We start from the raw sequence: 8080 nt of genomic DNA, 5'->3' as shown, positions 1-8080 counted from the left end.
TTATAGTATGTAACCCGGTTAATCGACGCAGTGATTCCGAAGAATGACTTAGAAGTATCAGATTAGTTAAAAAGGAGTCATGTATGAGGCAACAAATATGAATGTTGTATCTTGAAGATTTTATTTTTATTTTGGTTTGAAATACTATCATGGAATATCAGGTATATTAACATGTATCAGAGGGAACATATACTACTCAGAATATGAATGCAAATGCTTGAATGCAATTTTAGTCGTGAAGTTCAGGAATCTAAACTCCATATTTTTTTGAGGTAAAGAAAAGATTGATATCACACAAGTTAGAAAATTATGTGAGCTACGGTATGAGACTACACATGTTCAGGTTATGAGTATGGAATTAAGAAAAGATGATCAGACATTCCCTAGAGTAACAACTATAACAATATTGTTCAAGATTGAAATGTATATTTTGAACATATAAGTTCAAGAGAAGATCTATGATGATACTTTCTACTCATCCTAATATGATCAAGGTGTATAGTGATTGATTTAAAATCTGGTATGGATGAAACAAAGTTGAATGACTACAAATATATGTTATTGATTAAGCTATCAGTTGTACTACCTCGTGTATTGTGTACTCGCCAGTCAGTGCACCATTCTCATATAAGATTTATATATTTAATGTACTCGCCAGTTAGTATACTATGTATTTAAATCTAACTTATGGATTGTACTCATCAGTTAGTACTTCCAACAGATGTTGAGGTAGCACCATGTTGAGTTTATTCATATAAAACATAACAGATATCAGAAGTAACATTTTTCTATTTATGTGTTGATTAACGAAGAAAGTTGAAATAATTCTTACTTTCGATGAAATAAACTTGACGTCAGATATTGTTCAGAGTAGGAACGATCTTATACAGAGTATGGTACGATTATCATTATAAGACCTCGTTATTTGGGGCGTAGTTCAGAAATAAAATTTTATTGGGAACAGACATAGCATGAAAGATCATTTAAAGGTCATATCCGTCCAAGACAAGATAAAAGTTGACGAAGTCGATAGAAGTGTTACTCCAGTAAACGTATGAGATTTTTCAAGAATTCAGTAAGGTAAACAAGTAGGAGTAACCTAAGACAATTTATAAAGAGTATGTGGAACAAGGAATTTACTCGAAAGATATCAGATGCATCGGTTAGCTTTACAATCCACTATGTTCGGAATGTGTATAATGTATTCCACAAATCACAGACAAGAAGGTTATTATCGAATCTTTTCGACATATGAGATTGGAAAACATGTCCTGAAATCGGTTTAACATATTAATTTAAGTCAGTTGTATCTATGGCTAGGTAGTCGGAAGACTTTATGTAACAAGGAAAACCGATAATTTAGTCGGATAAAGAGAATCAGTTAGTAACAGACGTATGTGGAAGTCTAAGATCGAAAGTATAGAGGAATTATTTGTACTTATTAACAGGAAAATTCTAAATTTCGAGGACGAAATTTCTTTAAGGGGGGTAGAGTGTAATACCCTGCTTAAAATCACTGTCAATTTCTGTGTCAGTTATTTCCCGAATTATCAATGAGACATTTTTCATCCATAATCCATTTAGAATCAAGGGTAAAATAGACATTTTGGTGGCCAAGTATATTTTATATAGGAAAATACTATAATTTTCTACACAATTCCACTACCTTTCTCTCTCAAAAACAACACAATATCTTCCCCTCCTCTCTCAAGACCCAATCGGTCCTCTCCCTCACCACTCCACCATCATCTTCAAATCCTTCAAACCTCCAATAATCATCACCAAAGCCATGCCTAAAGGTTCCTAGAGGTGTTGTTTGCATCAAATAAGCTCAAAATTTCTCCCTCCCTTTTATTCAAGCCAAACCGCCCCTTCCTTCAAATTTTTTCAATCTTCCATTTTTGTCTCCTAATTCAGGTGATGGCCACCAAGTTCGGTCAATTGGAAGAATAGTTAAGCTTGGTAAGTTATTCTTTACCCTATTATTACTTGGGTTGGTTGTATGTGACACAATTCCATTTACCATAATTATTTCTTTTCTCAATTTTGGTTGAGATAAGCTTTTGCATGTGGTCTCAATACTGAAGAGGATTGTTGGGCTATTACGGATCAGGTTTTAAGTGGGAATTGGAGATGAAGCTTTAGGACATCTTGCTTTAAGAGAAAATTTCTCATGGAGGTGAGTTCACTTTTAAGCTTGAATTTAATGTTGGTGATAATTGGATGAATTAGTTGCTTAAGCACCTGAAAATGGACTGTTGTTGTTGTATTATGGGCTGGTATTGTTGTCGAAACTAATTGGTATGACTAGAATGATTATGGCTGAGTTATGTGAAATGTTAGTTAAAAATTCGTATAGACCTGCTGTTGGTAAAACTGTCATAACTTCTGCTACATGATTCGTTTTGGAATGGGACTTGAGCCATTAGAAAGAAGACAAAATTTAACACGAAATAGGCTTTGAAATGGCTTAAATAAGTTATGTTATGACTGAGAAAATTGAGTTACAAGTTTCAGTTTTGAATTAAAAATCTGCACTAATGTGGCTAAAATGTACATGCTACAATTTTCGGTACATTGCTCGGGTTGAACTGTTAAGGACGATATACTCAAAAGGAACTAAAGTGTGATTGCGGAGCTGTTTGGACATGTTTGACTTAATAGAATAGGGATTGAAGCTGAAGTCAAAGATGGCAGAAGCTCAGGGAAGGTTAAGCTGTTTTGAAGTTGTCAGAAAAGCGGTTAGGTGAGTTCCTCTTAGTATTAGCACTTTCCTTGGGTCTTAGAATGTGAAATTGTGAGATGACAATTGTTTTAGAATAGATTTATAAGCACTAGTGTTACCCTTGATGTTAATGTATGTGCTATGTTAGGATTAATGTTGGAAAAATGTCAATGTGCATTCGAATCATGTTACTGCATCATGATAATTTTGAAAAACCCAAAATTATGCAGCCGTGTTATTTTTCTTTCTCTTCATCACTTGTTTTAAATAAGGCCAAGCTACATATTAATCGATTTGTTATCATGAGACTTGGTTGTTATATGGCCAAAGTTTAGAACCTTTTTTATTTCTTCCAGTAAACTTGTTTCAACATTGCAGGCCATATAGCAAGAAGTTGTTATCGTGTGGGAATTGATTTTTATGTGGCCAAGGCTTGAACTTTTGTTCCTATAAACTATGTATATGGAATGCTATGCATTTTCCAACATTAGTGCTTATACGTAGAAAATCATACATTGACGAGAGAGATATTAAGAATAATATATGAATATGTAATTATGGGTATGCTACTGACCCAGAATAGTAAAGTCATGTTAAGACGGGATTACTACGTCTTTATTATCAGATTTAGAAAAATTATCATCATAAGAAAATCAGTTAAGATAAGTTATTCCTCTCTAGATCCCCGTCAGTAGTGGAGTTGAGGATTAACTCAGTTATCAGAGAATCAGTTCAATTTATAATATTAAATAATTTATAAGTCATGGCTTTCGCTATTCCCGCCAGTTGGATACGAAAGGTTCCCGCCAGTTGGAACGGGCACTATCCGTAAGGATGACCCCATGACAATAAGAGGAGTCCGGTATCCCCGTCAGTTGGGTTCCCGCCAGTTGGAAATTAATACCGGTCAGAGTGGAATAAATTCCGGGGTTACTCCACCTGGGTTTATTCCGTAAAATCAACTCAGATAATATTGTTTGTTCAACGCTAACATTTCTAACATAATATGACAGACATTATGATTATGTTTATGATTTTATCATTAGTATTAGAATTATATTAGTAATTCAGATAGCGATCCTAGTTATCCCTCGATCGCTCAGTTATGCATGATAAAACAGTATAAACCCGGAATGGGTTGAGTTTAGAGACAGATGGCGATCCTAGGTTCCCTGAGATTGCCTACAACCTAAGAAAGGTGGAACTCACTGAGACATCCCGTCTCACCCCAATCCCTTTTATTTTATTTCAGATCAGCAGGTTGTACGTGGCAAGGAGATAATTCAGGAGGCTGACTGATATATTTTCACATGCTCGTGTCATATCAGTTCATATTATTTTTATGCTTCCAGACATGTATTTAGATAGCAAATGTATGATCCTGCAGTGATGTATATATTTATTTCAGTCGAAATTTTATTATTGTAATTTTAATGTATCCAGTACTAAATCTAACGCACATTCTAAATATTCTAGATAAGTTTAGTATGGGCGTTACAACTTGGTATCAGAGCAGACCTCTCCCAGTACGGTGTGGTTCGGGGACGAACCAGGCGGAAGCTGGTGGGCATGTAACACCCACGACGTGGCTTTCGATATCCCGCCAGTTGGATTCGAAAGGTTCCCGCCAGTTGGAACGGGCACTATCCGTAAGGATGACCCCACGTTAAAGAGAGGAACCGAAATCACATCGGAATGAGAGGGATCCAGAGGCCGTGTAGGTATGGGACTACATGGTTGAAGGAAGGCTTATAAGAATTGTTAGGTACTACCCATATCAACAAGATGCATCTTCTTTTCGGGAGCTCAATCCATAGGAACTCCACAGTTAAGCGTGCTTGGCTTGGAGTAGTACTAGGATGGGTGACCTACCGGGAAGTTTCCCGGTAAGCATGTGAGTGAGGACAAAGCATGCTGAAAAGACCCGTGTTGGTTTGTGGGGTTAGTCGGCAATCCTGTAAGCAGTCTGGGATGTTACAATCTGAATATGATACTGATTACTTGATCGGTAAGCTGACCAAAAATAGTATTATCAATTAAAGCAAATCTGGTCTTTTATGTAAAGGAATCATTTTTTTTAATCTTGGTTGATATTCTTTTCAGATGTTATGGGTATGCTGAAAGCTGTTGGTGTTGAGAAGTCATATACTCGCAATATGGATCTCAATCGAAGATGATTCCTATTGAGTTGGATTACGATGGGTACACCATCCTTTTATATTTTACTATTTAGGGAAATGCTAACAAGTGCCCTAAGGGCACTTGATAAGAAACTTAAAGTAGTAACTTTATCTTGGAAATTGTGCATTCAACTTATTGAAATAGTAAAAAGCAACTTTTTCTACATGAAATTTCACAATTATTTCCTTTTTTGATTCCTTAACCATTGCCCTAAGGGCATTGGTTAGCAAAACCCTACTATTTAAAATGTGTTTAAAAAGTTTTTTCACGTATATTTGTGTAACTCACGTTATATTTTATTTTATTTTTTTTAAAATTGTTGTATTAGGTTTCGTTTCAAGTTCACCCTCTTTGGTCCTTATGTTGATGAGTTGAAAGCTTTTCTTGCATCTGGTGAAACCGATAATGTTGTTGTTGCTGTCCTCTTAACCAAGATCAAGATCTTTCAGGGTATAATTACTTTGTGTGCATGTCACCATTTCTTTGTTGTTGGCTTTGTAAACATCTAACGAGCTATTTTTTTCTCAATTATCGAGGTCAGGCGACGATACGAAATACCATCAATGCAACAAAGGTGTTGTTCAATCCAACTTTCAGTGCTGCTCTTCTATTAAAGAAGAGGTAATTGAACGAGGTTATGGTTTTTTGTATTCGCTAAATGACGTTGTGATGTTAAGGCGTCTACATTTAAACAAATATGGATTCAGTTATGCTAACAAAAAAAAATTGTACAGCGAGTGAGAACTCTTTGTAATTTATCAAACTTTTATTTCGTTGAACTGATTTTGTTGAAATCACACCCACGCTGAGTTTTGAGCGCCTCATACACTGGAAAATAGAAATGTCATAGAAATGTTGTAAAATGTGGTATTGGAATGTTGCGTATGATTATCACTTTTTCATTTTTCAAGATCAAATTCCATGTCAATTGTGATAGGCCTGTCATGTATTCAGTGTGGTTGGATGCTGCGAAGCATTTCATGTATTTCTGCAAACACTACAACATTCACTTATCTAACTTATTTCGGTTCCTAACACTTTTTTTAACTAATAAGGGATACTTTATTTTAGGACATAAAAAAAATTGGAATTGGAGGTATTTAATTGGAATTAAAAACGTATCATTAAGGAATATTAAAAATATGATTTCAGTTGATTCTATTTAATGGTCTTGCTAAAATAAACGTTGAACCTTCCCTAAAAAAAAATAAAATAAGCCTTAAACCAAAAAAAAAATCGGAACCTTCCCTCTAAAATCACAAAGACCATTAAACATGCATATTCATTGTACTTAAAAGTGAGATTTCCGTGTTATTTTCTTTGATTCAATTTGATTAAAAGTTATAATTTTATTAATGCATATTCAATGTACTTCCGTTTTTCTTTTTCTGTACTAAAATAAAAATTGAACAGTTTAATGAAATTTCTTCAACAAAAAAAAACAGTTTAATGAAATAAAAATGTGAATAATATTTGTTTTATAACTATTAGTTTTTAAGATAATATTCTTTGTGATAAATTATAAATTTGATAATCTTTTTAATAAGTTAAGATTATATTTTTGTGAAATAAAAATGTGAATAATATTTTTTCTGTGTGAAGGAAACATGATTTTATTTGATCTAAATGTGAATGCATATTATTTAATGCCGTGAAATTTCATTAAACTAATACTCATATCATAATAGAGAAATTTCACTAAACTAATACTCATATCTTAATAGCTAAAACATGATTTTATTTAATGCCGTGAAATTTCCTATTTAGTTTTTTTTCAAATGCAATCATTAAAAAAAAATTATATTTTGCTTAATAGGTAAGATATGAGTTCAAATTTGATTGGTTAAGTTACATGTTGTTGTTTTACATAAATTAGACCCTTTGGCCAACACATTCTTCACACCACAACTCCTGTTTTGTAGCTATTATAAATTTTGATTATATAAAGCTTTTATTTTTATATCTTTTATTGTTTTTTAGTTTAGACAGCGTAACATCCCGCTCGTCAGCTAATGGAAATTTTATCTGTTAAATGAACCAGAGGACTCAGGTTCATGGAAAGAGGTTATGATGAAGGATGCTAAGTACGACAGAAGATAGTCATGAGTAAAATCAGTCAAGCACGGACTTGTGTGTCAGTGTCAGGTAAACACGAGTCAAGATGAAGGGCATTTAAGTAATTGCGCGTAAGGGGGTATATAAGTGGTTTTGGAGCCAAAATAATCATTTTCCACTTCTCTTTCTCTCTCTAGGTTTTTAGAGAAAATGTTCTCTCCTCTCTCTCTCTATGGATCGGCCCCTCTCCCTCAATCTTTCTCCAACAAGCCTTCCAAAGTCATGGTATTTATGATCAAGCATGGATCAAAGAAGCTTCTTGGGCAAGAAAGCATCAAAAGGAAGAGGTTTTAGCATGATGTGAGGAATTTGGAGATTAGGGTTTGAGCTTGGAATTGAAGGAAGAGCAAGGATTATGTTAGGTGAGTTCTTAGATAGAACCCACCATTGGGATTATGTGTTTATTTACAAGCAAAAACAAGAATTATGCTAAGATTAGAAAATATGAGAATTTTATCCCCTTGCCTTGATCTTGCTTTGTACATGTTAATATGGCTATGAAAGATGTTTTATAATGTATATGTATGTTGCTGGATGTTTTGGTGCATTGCAGGAACGATTAGGATGAGTTTTGGGTCAAAAATAGCAAAATTTGTACCACAGACCCGAGGAACCACGCTATTAGCGAAATATACGCTAATAGCGAAATTCCCCAGCAAGGGCTACGCCCCAGCTGCGCCAATAGCGTGGCTCTCTGGACTTGGCCAACTTGCTTTGGCCTGTTGGCCCAGTTCAGGGTCCGTGGTGCGTTCTGATGCTTTTCTTTCAACGTTTTACGACTTTGTAACCCCAAAACAACACCGAATCAATGCACATAACATCAAGCAATCATTGAATCAAGAATCATGGTAATCTTAACATGTACATCAAGAGAGGCACAAGAGAGTTTAAGCTGATTTATTCGGGTAGTAAGTACTAAGAAAGGGAAGAACTAGAGCCTCGACATAGTAGTCGAGAACTAGCAAGTTTAGCATGAAATCCCTAAGTATGTTAAGTATAGGAATGATCTTAATTAAGTAAGACGCGAAGTGTATTCTCTTCGCATATGATCATGTATGA

At 34.6% G+C, this 8080-nt stretch overlaps 1 long non-coding RNA gene across 4 annotated transcripts; it reads left to right on the top strand.

The window, feature by feature from the left end:
* Positions 1-841: 841 nt before the first annotated feature.
* LOC146923630 (uncharacterized) lies at positions 842-5759 on the top strand. 4 transcript variants are annotated; one of them, XR_015009808.1, is made up of 7 exons: positions 842-1962; positions 2061-2746; positions 3978-4098; positions 4202-4733; positions 4829-4927; positions 5235-5356; positions 5448-5759. It is a non-coding gene; the product is annotated as an uncharacterized LOC146923630 (long non-coding RNA). The 4 variants fall into 4 exon arrangements; XR_015009809.1 differs by lacking the exon at positions 3978-4098 and having other exon boundaries at positions 845-1962; positions 5448-5752; XR_015009810.1 differs by lacking the exons at positions 3978-4098; positions 4202-4733 and having other exon boundaries at positions 879-1962; positions 5448-5740.
* Positions 5760-8080: the final 2321 nt, after the last annotated feature.

The sequence above is a fragment of the Medicago sativa genome, chromosome 5 (genome assembly GCF_051527215.1).
Source record: "Medicago sativa cultivar Bolivia chromosome 5, Bolivia_mono, whole genome shotgun sequence".
NCBI classification, from domain to species: Eukaryota; Viridiplantae; Streptophyta; class Magnoliopsida; order Fabales; family Fabaceae; genus Medicago; species Medicago sativa.
The sequence above is the reverse complement of the archived record's forward strand: the minus strand, read 5'-3'. Positions and strand labels throughout refer to the sequence as shown.